General features: G+C 46.7%; 1 protein-coding gene across 9 annotated transcripts in view; it reads right to left on the bottom strand.

Moving 5' to 3' along the window:
• The window catches only part of SLC23A2 (solute carrier family 23 member 2), a 146,130-nt gene extending 132,128 nt beyond the window's left edge, over nt 1-14,002 (bottom strand). For 3 of the 9 annotated variants that reach the window (XM_064275808.1, XM_064275813.1, XM_064275816.1), the window contains exons 1-2: nt 13,913-13,999; nt 8,419-8,496 (exon numbers count right to left, since the gene is read on the bottom strand). The gene's annotated coding sequence lies outside the window, so the exon portion shown is untranslated. Of the gene's footprint in view, nt 1-7,625; nt 7,754-8,418; nt 12,197-13,912 lie in introns of those variants that run through there. The other 6 variants (XM_003411430.4, XM_064275814.1, XM_064275812.1 and 3 more) reach the window with 5 other exon arrangements.
• Between the last annotated feature and the right edge of the window lie 811 nt (nt 14,003-14,813).

The raw sequence follows: 14,813 nt of genomic DNA, 5'->3' as shown, positions 1-14,813 counted from the left end.
AGCATTCTATCTCAAAGGCCCTACTTCTCAGAGCCACACATGTCATGCCAAGATCACAAAATCAGTTTAGGGGTAAGGGCCACTGAGATCAGAAGAACTAAACGGTGCCTGGCTGTAACTGATGACTGACCTGACAGGGAACAGAACAAAGAACCCCTGGAGCAGGAGAGCAGTGGGATGCAGACCTCAAATTCTCATAAAAAGACCAGACTTAATGGGCTGACTGAAATTAGAAGGACCCTGGTGGTCATGGCCCCCAGACCTTCTGTTGGCCCAGGACAGGAACCATTCCCAAAGGCAATTCGTCAGACATGGACTGGACTCGACGATGGGTTGGAGAGGGATGCTGGTGTGGCGTGAGCTACTTGCATCAGGTGAACACTTGACACTATGTTGGCATCTCCTGCCTGGAGGGTAGAGGGGCTTAGAAGCTGGCACAATGGACACGAAAAGAGAGAGTGGAAGGAGGGAGCGGGCTATCTCACGGTGGGGGCGGCGGGAGTAATCAGGAATATCCAGCAAGGTGCATGTAAGTTTTTATGTGAGAGACTGACTTGATTGGTAAACTTTCACTTAAAGCACAATAAAAATTATTTAAAAAAAAAAATCAGTTTAGGGGCTATAACCAAGTTTTGTTTTTTGCTTTTTTTCCGTGAAATCAAAATAGAAAATATCAGAATACACAGCACTAAGGTTAACTGCCATTTTGTGGAACTTTTAAGATACATACACACACGCACACACTGCTCCACAGAGAGAGAGCCCTGGTGGCATAGCGGTTACGAGCTCAGCTGCTAACCAAAAGGTCAGCAGTTCAAATCCACCTGCTACTCCTTAGGAACCCTATGAGCAGTTCTACTCTGACCTATAGGGTAGCTATGAGTCAGACTTAACTGAACAGCAACAGGTTTGAGTTGTTATATATATGCTTATGCATATATATATATATACACACACATACACATACATATGAAAATTCTATCTACTACGGAATTGACTCGACGGCGCTGGGTTTTTTTTTATGGTCGGTCAAAACAAAAATTCTGGAAAATATGTATTTAGGAACTGATTGACACTGATTCAAGAAATAAAAAAATAAGTGGGAGATCCCTAAGTCAAAAAACAGAAACTGAAAAAAAAGTTGAAGCCACTCAGGAGCAGCGCCCTAAGCACTGAACTAAACACTAGAAAAAGTGAATCTGACTTGATGTTTTCACTGGCCAAGGGAAGTGATAAAAGAGATTCTTTCTCCCACTGACCACCCAGGCTTCCGAGAAGGGTTCAGAGGAGATTCCTGAACCACCTAAATTCAGGGCCCTGCCAGGGGGTCTACAGCAGCTCCAACAGGGAAATCGGAAAGCACGGCTACCAACGCCCCACTCTGTGTCAAGCTTTAGAAAAAGCAGTTGCTGCAGAGTTGATTCCGACTCACGGCGACGTTCTGTGTATGGAGTAGAACTGTGCTCCAAGGGGTTTTCAGGGGCTGATTTTTTGGGAGTCAACTGCCAGGCCTTTCTTCCAAGGCAACTCTGGATAGACTTGAACCTCCAACCTTTCGGTTAGCAGCCCAGCTCATTAACCGTTTGCAATACCCAGAGATTCCAATCATTAGAAACCAGTAGGAAAATGCAAGGCCCGAACTCATACTGGGTGTTAAAAAGCAGGTGCAGTAGAACAAAATTCAAATTCACAAAGACCAGACTTACTGGTCTGACAGAGAGTGGAAGAACCCCACAGACTATTGCCCTAGGACACTCTGCTAACTCAGAACTCAATCCACTCCGGACGTCCACCTTTCAGCCAAAGATTAGCCAGGCCTATAAAACGAACAATAACATGCATGAGGAATGTGCTTCTTAGTTCAATCAAGTATATGAGACCAAACAGGCAACATCTGCCCAAAAGCAAAGACGAAAAGGCAGGAAGGGACAGGAGACCTGGACGAATGGATGCTGAGAACCCAGGGTGCAAAGGGAAAGGGGGAGAGTGCTGACACATTGTGGGAATTGGAACCAATGTCACAAAACAATCTGTGTATAAATTTTTGAATGAAAAACTAATTTGCACTGTAAACTTTCACCTAAAACACAAGAAATATTTTTTTATTGTGCTTTAAGTGAAAGTTTACAAGTCAAGTCAGTCTCTCATACAAAATTTATATATACCCCTTGCTACATGCTCCTAGCTGCTCTCCCCCTAATGAGATAGCACACTCCTCCTCTCCACCCTGTATTCCCCATGTCCATTCAACCAGCTTCTGCCCCCTCTACCGTGTCACCTCGATTCCAAACAGGAGCTGCCCACATAGTCTCACGTGTCTACCTGAGCGAAGAAGCTCACTCCTCACCAGTATCATTTTCTGTCTTATAGCCCAGTCCAATCCCTGTCTGAAGAGTTGACTTTGGGAATGGTTCCTGTCTTGGGCTAACAGAAGCTCTGGGGACCACGACCTCTGGGGTCCCACTAGTCTCAGTCAGACCATTAACTCTGGACTTTTTAATAGAAGTTGAGGTCTGCATCCCACAGCTCTCCTGCTCCCTCGGGGATTCTCTGTTGTGTTCCCTGTCAGGGCAGCCATCAGTTGTAGCCAGGGACCATCTAGTTCTTCTCGTCTCAGGCTAACGTAGTCTCTGATTTATGTGGCCCTTTCTGTCTCTTGGAAAACCCTGGTGGCATAGTGGTTAAGTGCTACGGCTGCTAATCAAAAGGTCAGCAATTTGAGTCCACCAGGCGCTCCTTGGAAACTCTATGGGGGCAGTTCTACCCTGTCCTATAGGGTCGCTACGAATCCGAATTGACTCAACAGCAATGGGTTTGGTTTGGTTTGGTTCTGTCTCTTGGGCTTATATTTACCTGTGTCTTTGGTGCTCTTCATTCTCCTTTGCTCCAGGTGGGTTGAGTAAAACACAATAAAATTAAAAAAAAAAAAAAACAGAAGAACTTAGGCCCTGGTGGTACAATGGTTTAAGTGCTCAGCAGTGCGAACCTACCCAGTGGCTCTGCGGGAGAAAGACCCGGCAATCTGCTCCCATAAAGATTACAGCCAAGAAAACCCTATAAAGTCATTCTACTCTGTCACATGGGGTTGCTATGAGTCAAAACTGACTCAACAGCACCCACCAACAAACACCATTCAGGCTGGTGGGTAGGAGGACGGAAGGAAGGAAGAGCCAAGTCGCTACTGCCAGCACATCCGGTTCATCCTCAGAAAGGCTGAAGAGTAAAGAGAAACAAAAACCCAGTGAACTTCTTTGACAGAAAGCATTTTCAAAGGAAGTCCACAGGTAAGGCTCACTCACACAAAAGACACACGCAGCTGCACAATTTGACGGCATGGTCTATAAAACAGAAACCCCTGGGACAAACCCCAAGGAACGGGCTCAAATCCTTGTGGCAAGAATTTGGGGTCATCCTCAAATCAAGAGGGAAACTGAGCTTATTTGGAGAATCACCACAATAAAAGGGCCATATTCTACCAAAAATGTGGCGATTCCAGGGTCAAAGCCAAGCTAATAAGTTTTGTTCATTACAAAACACTACATAGGGCCACAACAGATGGGCCCTGACAGAATGGGAGAAAAATGTGAAACAGAACCTCAAATTTCTAAAAAACAAAAACAGACTTACTGGAATGGTTGAGACTGGAGGACTCCCCAGGACGACTGCCCTGCTATTGAGATACTCTTCATACTAACGCCTGAGGTCACCTTGTAGCTAAATAACAGACTGACTAACAAAACAATATCACTTGTAACAAAAACAAAAACAAAAAAAAATCACCTATATGAGACAGAAACCATCAACAATTACTTTAAAACAAAAATGAGAATGTAAGCGGGGGGCAAGGAAACTAGATTAATGGAAACAGAGCATCCAGAAGGAAAAAACAATGAGAACATCCATGCATTATGAAGAATGTAACCAATGTCACTGAACAATCAGTATAGAAATTATTTAATGGGAACTTAACTGCTGTGTAAACCTTCACCAAAAATACAATAAAGCATTTAAAGGAAAAAAAAAATCTTCTATGTAGAATATTGTCATTTAGTGAAAAAAGCGACTGAGAAGAAGATATTTCTTTAATACCATGAAAGATTATATGCTCCCAATAAAAGTCAAGAAGAAAAGAATGACTACTAGCCTACCATTTAAACCTGTTTTGGGAGTACTCTACAATTCATTTCGAAAAAGAAACTTAAATCTCTGTTTTGGAAGTACTCTGCAATTCACTACGAAAAAGAAACTTAAAACTAAAGGAAAGTAAAATAAAAACATTTGCAGCTGTTATGACTAACCAGTTGCCAACGAACAGACCCCAACTCACGGCAACTCCAGGTGTGTCAGAGTAAAACAGTGCTCCATAAGGGTTCAATGGCCGATTTTTTTAGAAGTAGATCGCCGGGCGTCTGGAAAAGACTGGAACCACCAACCTTTCTGTTAGCAGCATATCACTTAACTACTTCCACCACACAGGAATTCCTACTATGAATGAAATTTCTATTGAATGAAAAGCTAATTTGCGCTGTAAACATTCACCTAAAACACAAGAAATTTTTTGCCTGTGTGCTTTAAGTGAAAGTTTACAAATCAAGTCAGCCTCTCATCCAGTCTTGGGCTAACAGAAGGTCTGGGGACCATGGCCTCTGGGGTCCTTCTAGTCTCAGTCAGACCAGTAAGTCTTGTCTTTTTACAAGAATTTGAGGTCTGCATCCCACTGCTCAAGACAATCAACTGAAAAATAAGAACAACAGGATTCAGACAGGTACTACAGCAGACTCAAAGCTATTTCCCTCATGAGGACACAGAAAGAGCCCATTTCCCAGCCCCCTTGCATCTAGGCTAGAACCAACAGACAATGGGAAAAAAAAAATAGTACTTCCAAGCTTTGCCCGTAAAAAAAAATCTTCTATGCATGATATTCCACGGCAACCTTGGAAGCCACAACTTGAAGTCAGTTGTGTGATCACACAGAAGGAGGCTAGATCCCCAAGTCACCACATAGGGGAGAAAAACAACCTAGAAAAACACGAGCAAGAAATTCAAACCTCCTGATAATAGAGTCAAAAGACCTTTATACTCTGTAAGACCTGCCTCCCCTCCCCACACTCCCAGCCTCCAGCTATCCTGATGCACTCAACCACTGCCCTCTCAATGCCTCTCCGCCTCTGTTCATGCTGTTCCCTGTCTGGAATGCGGCTCCCACCTTTTCCCGCCCAACCCTACTGTCAATCCTAAATCCTCGAAAAGCATCTTGGATCACAGTGAGGCACAGCTCAATCGCAGTCTAACTTCAAACCTTGCAATCAGACCAGCTCAGGGCCAAACCCTGACTCTGCCACTTGGCAGCACTATGACCCTGGTCGAGGAGGTTGCCTCCCACCAAAGCTCAGCAGCCACAGCTGTAAAATGAAAATAATAATGGCTATCCCACAAGACTGCTGTGAGTAAATGGCATTAGTGAACACACAAAAGTGCCGGCAGAGCACCTGGCACTCAACTGAGGCTGCCTTCTCTACTGTCTCCTATGGTAACAGGAACTTAGGAACTCAGACCTTTAGGCAAGATACAGGAATAGCATTCAGTCATGGAAAGGCTGCATGGTTTAGTGGAGCACTAAGACCAGAATTCAAGTCCCAGGGGTTAACTTGTAGACGTTCCCTGAGCTCCAGTTCCTTCACTGATAAAACACAGACCAGAAGCACCTTGCCTAGTGGTTGTTAGGACTAGAGAAAATGACCTCATGTGCCCCGCACACAGGCAATGGCCAACAACACTATCATTACTGCATCAGCCCCATCACATGAGGCTGCCTTACGTGGGCCCCCTCTATTGCTTGCAGAGGCTCCTAGACAGGAGAAGCACGTCTTATCACACCTGCACCCTCACATTCAACTTAGAAGATGGAAGGATACAACTCTGTAAGAGTCACGCTCATACAATAGAGAAAGGGGTAACTCGGTAAGATGCCCAAGGACAATGGACGCAAGGAAGGCTGAATGATCAGCTGCTGTTGGCAAAACCTATGGAACGAACACATCAATGAAGAAGGTTTTCCTGACCACTAACCATGGTTTGGGGCAGCCAAGTATAGTGGATGCCAAGGCAACCTTGACCTCGTCATTGAAGTACAAACCTGATGAATTAATTGAGGCTGCAGAGAATCAACGACTAAGAACTAGTCAAGAGGATGACCAACAAGAAGTGGCTGCAAGCTGTAATCTAAAGTTGCTGAAAAGTTCACAGCAGTGGGAACACTGGATCTGAGTCCTGAATGTGATCCTCTATGAAATTACACACTGTTCACTACTGTATTTGCTACATACTTGAATACTTAAGACATTTCTGTATAGGGTGCATATGCAAAACATGTCTACCACACTTTCTGGGATTAAAGAAATTTTCATGGGTCATTTTTGACAAATGCAGAGTTTTGCCTCCTGTACTGTCTTTAGGTCCCTGGGTGGAGCAAATGGTTTGCACTGAGCTACTAACCGAAAGGTTGGCAATTCAAACCCACCCAATGGCACCACAGAAGAAAGGCCTGGTGGTCTGCTTCCATAAAGATAACAGCCATGAAAACTCCGTGGAGCTCAAGTCGACCCTGTAACACATGGGGTCGCCATGAGTCAGAATCAACTCAATGACAACAGGTTTGGTGTTGTGGGTGTGTGTGTGTGTGTGTGTGTGTGTGTATACTGTCTTTAGACTCCAGGCCTATGTAAGATGCAACCCCACTGAAGTAGCACAAGAAAAAAAATGTTTAATAAATGAGTGTATGAAACTCTCCTGCGTGGAGGGCTGTAGAGGCCACCTAGACCTGAGAACATGGCCTTGCCTGAGGTCTAGAGGAGAGAATTAACACAGAGGACAATGAAAATTTCCCAAGAAGATTTATATCTCCAGCAAGGACCTACTCATAAACTTCCACCAACTGCTTTTCTGCTCCATTTGGGTGTGTCAAGAGGGCATCACAACTAAACATGTCCTAAAACAACTTCTCTGGTACGTCAGTCAATGGCTGCTTTCTTTCTAGGTGCTCAGGCCAGAGACACTGAAGTCCCCTTGACTCCCTCTCTCACCTCCCACATCTAATCCATGAGCCAATCTCCTTAGCCCCACCTCAGAATCCAACCGCCTCACACTGCTGTGACCCCACCACTCTGGTCTGACCCCACCGTCCGTCCCGCACCAGCTTTCTGGCTGACCTCCCTTGTTGCTCTGCCCGGCCCTTCCAAGCTTCCACCTATTCTCACACAGCAACAGCCAGAGTGTCCCTGTTAAAAAGTCAGTCCAAAGATCTTCCACGTTCATGGAATGGAAGACTTAATATCGTTAAACTGTCAGTACTATGTAAAATGATCTATAGAGTCCATGCAATCCCGACCAAAATCCCAACAGCCTTCTTTACAGAACTAGAAAAACCAATCCTCAACTTTATAAGGAATGAGCAAGAGGCCGAATAGCTAAAGCAATGTTGAAAGAGAAGAACAAAGTAGGAGGACTCACATTTCCTGGTTTTAAAGCATTGAGTACAGCCACAGTAATCAAAATGGCCTAGTACTGGTATAACAACAGAAACAGAGACCACAGGAATAGAACTGAGAGTTCAGAAATAAACTCACATATCTGTGGTGAACCGATTCTTGAGAAGGGTGCTAAGTCCATTTGATGGAAAAAGAACAGTGTCTTCAATAAATGGTGCTGGGAACACTGAATTGCCACATGCAGAAAAACGAACCAGGATTCATGTCTCATACCATACACAAAAACAAATATAAAATGAATTAAGGACCTAAATATACAACTTAAAACAATAAAATTCTTGGACGAAAAAAGCAGGGGCAACAGTATCAGGCCTAGCTTTCAACAATGGATTAATCTAATATGATAACAAAAGCACAAATAGCAAAGGCAAAATAAATAAATGGGACCTCATAAAAATTTAAAACTTTTGTTCATCAAAAGGCTTTACCCAAAAAGTGAAGAGACGTTACTGACTGGGAAAATATCTTCAAAACCATATATCTGACAAGAATTTAATAACCAAAACATACACAAAACTTGAACAACAAAAAGACAACGTAATCAAAAAACAGGCAATGGACTTGAATAGAAATTTCACCGAAGAGGACATTCAAATGGCCACCAAATACATGAAAAAGATGTTCAGTGTCATTAGCCATCAGAGAGATGCAAATTAAACCACAATGAGATACCATATTTCACTCCCACTAAACCAAACCCATTGCCTTTGAGTCAATTCCAACTCATAGCAACCCTACAGGACAGAGTAGAACTGCCCCATAGGGTTTCCAAGGAGTGCCTGGTGGATTCAAACTACCAACCTTTTGGTTGGCAGCTGAGCTCTTAATCACTACCACCAGGTTTCCTTACTCCCGCTAGGATGGCTATTACCTGCGAGAAATTCAGGCTGGATTCAGAAGAGGACGTAGATTCAGGGAGGTATCACTGCTGATGTCAGACGGATCTTGGCTGAAAGCAGAGAATACCAAAAAGATGTTTATCTGTGTAAGGTACTGGACTGTGTGGATCATAACAAATTATGGGTAACAGTGCAAAGAATGGGAATTCCAGAAAACTTGATTGTGCTCACATGAAACTTGTACGTACAGCAAGAGGAAGTTGTTCAAACAGAACAAGGGGATACTGTGTGGTTTAAAATCAGGAAAGGTGTGTGTCAGGGTTGTATCCTTTCATCATCCTTATTCAATCTGTGAGCTAAGCAAATAATCCAAGAAGCTGGACTGTATGAAGGAGAACTGGGCATCAGGATTGGAGGAAGACTCATCAACAACCTGCATTATGCAGATGACACAACCTTGCTTGCTGAAAGAGAAGAAGACTTGAAGCACTTACTGATGAAGATCAAAGACTACACCCTTCAGTATGGATTGCACCTCAAAGAAATGTGAAAACTAAAAATAAAGAAAACTAAAATCCTCACAACTGGACCAATAAGCAACATCATGATAAACAAAGAGTTTGAAGTTGTCAAGGATTTCATTTTACTTGGACCCACAATCAATGCCCACGGAAGCAGCAGTCAAGAAATCAAACAGCGTGTTGCACTGGACAAGTCTGCTGCAACGGACAAAAGTATTAAAAAGCAAATATATCATTTTGAGAACTAAGGTGCGCCTGACCGAAGCTATGGTATTTTCAATCACCTCATATGCATGTGAAAGCTGGACAATGAATAAGGAAGATCAAAGAAGAATTGACGCCTTAGAATTAAGGGGTTGGCAAAAAATACTGACTATACCATGGACTGCCAGAAGAACCAACAAATCTGTCCTGAAGTACAGCCAGAACGCTCCTTAGAAGCAAAGATGGTGAGACTTTGTCTCACATACCTTGGACACGTTATCAGGAGGGACTAGTCCCTGGAGAAGGACATGAAGCTTGGTAAAGTAGAGGGTCAGCAAAAAAGAGGAAGACCCCATACAAGATGGATTGACACAGTGGCTGCAACAATGGGCTCAAACAGCACAATCGTGAGGGTGGTACAGGACCGGGCACTGGTTCGTTCTGCTCGAGGTCACTGTGAGTCAGAACTGACTCAACAGCACCTAACAACAGGATGGCTAAGATTAAAAAAGATAACAACAAATTGGGACCCTTATTCATTGCTGGTGAGGATGCAAAGCAGTACAGCCACTGTGGAAAACAGTGTAGCAGTTCCTCAAAAAACTAAAAATAGAGCTACCACAAAGAAAAAAAAAACAAACAAATCCATTACTGTTAAGTTGAGTCTGACTCATAGCAACCCTATCTATAGAACAGAGTAGAGCTGCCCCATAGGGTTTCCAAGGAGCGACTGGTGGATTCAAACTGCCAACCTTCCAGTTAGCAGCCAAGCTCTTAACCACTGTGCCACAAATGCTCCAGAACCATAAAACCAAAACACCAAACCCACTGCCAACGAGTCAATTCCGACTCATATCGGCCCTACAGGACGGAGTAAAACTGCCCCATAGAATTCCCAAGGAGCACCTGGTAGATTCGAACTGCTGACCTCTTGGTTAGCAGCCACAGCACTTAACCACTAAGCCACCAGGGTTTCCAGAACCATATGACCCAGCAATTCCACTCCTAGGTATACGCTCAAAAGACTTGAAAACAGACACTCAAACACCGACTTGTACACAAATGTTCACTGCAGCACTATCCACAATAGCCAAAAGGTAGCAACAACCTATCAACAGATGAATGGATAAACATACATACATACATACAACACATACACATACATACAATGGAATACTATTCAGCCAGTAGGAGAAATGAAGTCTCGATACATGCTACCATAAGCATAGAGCTGGAAGACATTATGCTGAGTGAAACAAGTCAATCGCAAAAGGACAAATATCGTATGGCCTCACTTATATAAAAAGTTAAGAAAAACCAAATGTATAGAGGCCGAAATTTATTAGTGGTTATCATAGGCAGGGGAGCACAGAGGCAAAGGAAGGGTTAACAGTGGTGGAAAAATTGTACTGAATAATGGTAGGGTTGCACAGTTGATCACTATAAATTGCTTTCAATAAGTTGTATGCCTGTAAAAAGTTAACTGGCAAAAAATGTGACAGATATATTTACAACAATGCCAAAAAAAAAAAAAGTCAGTCCACATCTCTCCTCTGCTCAAAACTCTCCAATGGCCCCCTCCCCAGTCAGAGTAAAATTCACAGGCCTTACTATGTCCCAGAAACCCCGGTGGCGCAGCGGTTAAGTGCTATGGCTGCTAACCAACCAAAGGGTTGGCAGTTCGAATCCGCCAGGCGCTCCTTGGAAACTCTATGGGGCAGTTCTACTCTGTCCTATAGGGTCGCTATGAGTCGGAATCAACTCGACGGCACTGGGTTTGGTTATTTTTTGGGTTTTACTATGTCCCACACGGCCTGATATGATCAGGCCCCCATTGTCTCTCTGACCTCAAACCCAAATTCTTTTGTCCTCCTGCCTCAGGACCTTTGCACCGGTTTTTCACTCCACTGGAATATTCTTTCCCAAGATGCCCACACAGTTCGCTTCCTTCACATTTTTACTCGAAGATGACTCAAGCCCTCCCCATCTATCCTTCCTAAAATTTCAGCTCCCACCCCAACAGTTAACACCCCCAATCCTGCTTTCTTCTTCTTCACAGCACTAGTGTCGCTGTCTGCCTTCCCACTGGACTGTGAGCTCCCTGTGGACAGAGGGTCTCTCTGCAGCATCCTCAGTACCAAGGACAATGGCTGACACACAGTAGGTGTTGAATAAATGTGTTAAATGTGTGAAAAGCCTATGAAAAGCATAAGCTGCAAGTAGACCTCAATTATGGGAGAGCCAACAACCTGGGACCTGCGATAGAATAACAGGCTAGAAATAGCAAAGCCAAGGAAGCAAGAAGAGGAAGGCACCAAGGGCTCGCCTAACCTGGAGCAGGAACGTTCTCTAATGAAAGAATAAAAGAGAAGCCAGACACCAGTTCTCTCAGGAGAGAATAACTGGAAGAACAGCAGGGCATGAAAATGAATTAACGAGGTTATCGGGCTTCTGGAACTGACTGCCGTGTGAGAGTTTTACAGGCAAGGCCTGGAAACAAGTCAGGGAAGGGCTGTAAAATGCTTACATTAAAAAAGCCTAAGAGGATTAAATAAAAAAAAGTCCTCAAAAATCTTTCACTTACAAGTATGAGGCACCATATAACTGCAAATTCTTACTGCTGACTTCTAATTCCTTTGACCAACATGGCAAAATTCCTCAAGCTACCAGCAGTACCAGAAAGTGGTCCCCAGATCCATCCCAGGTTTGTCATTGGAGCCACTGAAGAAGACGTGCAACAGTCAACTCAGGATTTCTCACAAACTAGACATCAGGCTCCTGGAGGGCAAGAACTGGGTTTTATTCACCAGTGACGCGTGCAACACCAGTGACTAGTGCCAAATGCATGAACGGATGGACAGACGGATGACGGTTGGATAGATGGACAACTACCTGGGCGTGCTCCTGAGACGCATAACCTAAGGCCAGAAATGAAATGGGCAGTTAGCGTGAAACACAGGAACATTTTTCCACTTAATTGACTGTGTCACAGTCAGAAAATACAACTGCCAAGCAACCATATGTGGAAAAAAAACTGTCAAAACAAAAAGTTCTTGATAAACCTATATTCATGAAAAGCACTCCGCCCTCGCCCCTACCCCCCACCCATCCCCACCCCCCAGCCAAGAAACCAAAAGAGAAATGTCCTCCTAGTCAGAGAGCCGTTGGTCGCCATTTTGGCAAAGGCAATAGGCTAGAAAGCAGATGCCTCATGGTCAGGTTGTCAGGTGGAAAAGGTAGCCGCCAGGACACGGCCACAGCTTCCTTTTAACTAAGAGGTGTGCCAAAAGGGCTTTACAGAACACTCCTTTTAAAAGGCCGGGGCGGGGCAGAAGCTATTAAATTTTGGATGAGTAAAAAGAGAACAGTAGTGATAAGTTCACAAACGACCTTAAAAGAGTCAACCACAACCCTGTACAAAAGTCAGAATGTTTAAGCTGAAAGAGCTTTTTTATAAATCTCCCAGGGTCAAACACCTTCAGGGGCCAGGCAGGCAAAGTCATGTGCAAAGAAGAAAAGGCAGTTAGTCGCAAAGGCAGGAGTAGATAACTGGAAATTGTGAGGCTTGAGGCCCTAGCCCCCAAAAAACCAAACCCGTTGCCTAGAGTCGATGCCGGCTCACAGCGACCCTTAGGACTGAGCAGAACTGCCCCATAGGGTTTCCAAGGAGCAGCTAGTGGATTCCAACTGCCAACCTTTTGGTTAGCAGCCGAGCTCTTAACCAGCCGAACAGCATTCAAACACAAAAAGATAAAAACAGAAATGCCCCAGCCGCTTCAGATTCTAGCCTCTCATCTCAGGAAGAAACTGGGCTGACACAGGTCACATGGCCAATTAATGACAGTTCAACCCAGACAGTCTCGGGACTCCTGGTCCCACGTCCTCGTGCATCCCCAGCCTTCCCCCGCCACTGATGACCCAAATGTCAGCAGGGGCGGCATCTTCCTCCTCCCATCTCCCAGCACGGCAAGAATAAAAGAAGTAACAGCTACTGCAAATGCCCTTATGGATGACTTTCTTCCACCTGCTCGCTCTCATTTACCCATTAGTCCTGCTTGAAACCCCAGCCTGTAGGCCAAGATCCTATCAGACACCCATCCAAGGGAACATCTAGGGCCAAAGGGAAGGCGAAAGTCTACGCCCTTAAAGTAGTCACACAGGAAAACGTCAATTTCTCTTTCCAGAAAGGTGGCAACATGGGGGAACCGTGACCCCCGGAGGGCAGGACATAGAGAAAGGCCCCGGGGTAAGAGAAGCCGCTTCTAAAATTAGTTGGTACAGCCTTTGTAAGAGGCAAGAAGGCAAGAATGTAAAAGACACCCCCTCCCTCGCCGCCCCTTTTGATGGCCCTGAATTCCGGGGGCACAGGGATGCCCGCGCGCACCTCCTGAGGAGAGGCAAGGGGAAAGCGACCCCATGAGCCGCGGGCGGAGAGGCCGGAGGTGGCGGCGGCGGCCACCAGGTCCCGGGGGGACCCCACTTGCCTCCCCGCGGCGCGGCCTGAGGGCCCGGGCGTGCTTCGGCCCCCACGGCGGGCAGCGATGGGCGTCCCCAGGATCCGGCCGGTCCCGAGGGGCAGCAGGGGCCGGGGAGCCGCCACGCATCCACGGGCCCCCGGGCCAGCCTGGCCCGCGGGCGCGGGACCCGGGGCGCGGTGGGGGGCGCAGGCCGCGCCGCGGGGCTGGTGACAGCGCGCGGGGGCCGTGCCAGGCCGACCTCGTGGGCGCGGCAGGCACCTCGCGGCCCGCCGGGCAGGTGCTGCCCGCGGCCCGGCCGGGGAACGCGGCGGCCCGGGTCTCACCTGGCTGCAGCTCGCCGGCCTCCCGTCCTGCCCCCGCTCCTCGGCGCCGCAGTGCCCGCTGCCGCCGCCGCCTCCGGTCCCCGCGACAGCCGCCTGCAAAATGGCGCCTCGGAGGGGCGGGCCGGGGGCGGGGAGCCGCGGAGCCGCCCGCCCCCGCGCCGGCCGCGGGCCCACCTCCCTCTCCGCCCCCGACCCCGGCCCTCGAGCCTCCCCGCTGGGGAAAGGCTGGCCCCTCTCTCCCGGGGACACTCCACGCGGGTGCCCCCGACCGCGGCATCGCTCTCTGAGGCCCCCCACCCTGTTCCTTTTATTTCTCTGGCCCCTCCTGGCCCCTTCCGTCACACCTGCTCCTGGGGACCCACCTGGGATGCAGAGCGCTCGCCTCCGAATCTCCCTCAGGATGCCCCCTTTTTATTCCCTACTTGACACTTATCGCTCCACTATGATAAGCAAGCTGTTGGCACTCACTGCCTAGGGATTAATGGGTTGGACGTTAAACAGTTCCAGCATATCGCCAGTGAGGCGGTCAGGTTTTTGAACTTGCAAGAGAAGAGGTCCTTGTTGATTTAGGCAGGCACGAAGTGTGGACCGAGGCTCCTCAGACTCGAATCCCCTGGGTGTCGTGTTTAAATGCGGGTCCTGAATCAATGGGTCTGGGCTGTAGCCCGAGATTCTGCCTTCCTAATAAGCCCCCGGGATCCCTCGGCGGCACAGTGCTAACCAAGAGGTCAGCAGTTTGAATCCACCAGCCGTTCCTTGGAAACCCTAACGCGCGGTAGTTCTACTCTGTCCTATAGGGTCGCTATGTTTCGGAACCCAGTCGATAGCAACCGCGTTTGTTTGTTTGTTTGGGGCAGGGAGGTGCTTAATAAGCCCCCAGGTGATGCTTGTGCTATGCCTC

This window comes from Loxodonta africana, chromosome 24 (genome assembly GCF_030014295.1).
Source record: "Loxodonta africana isolate mLoxAfr1 chromosome 24, mLoxAfr1.hap2, whole genome shotgun sequence".
In the NCBI taxonomy this organism is placed as follows: Eukaryota; Metazoa; Chordata; class Mammalia; order Proboscidea; family Elephantidae; genus Loxodonta; species Loxodonta africana.
The sequence above is the reverse complement of the archived record's forward strand: the minus strand, read 5'-3'. Positions and strand labels throughout refer to the sequence as shown.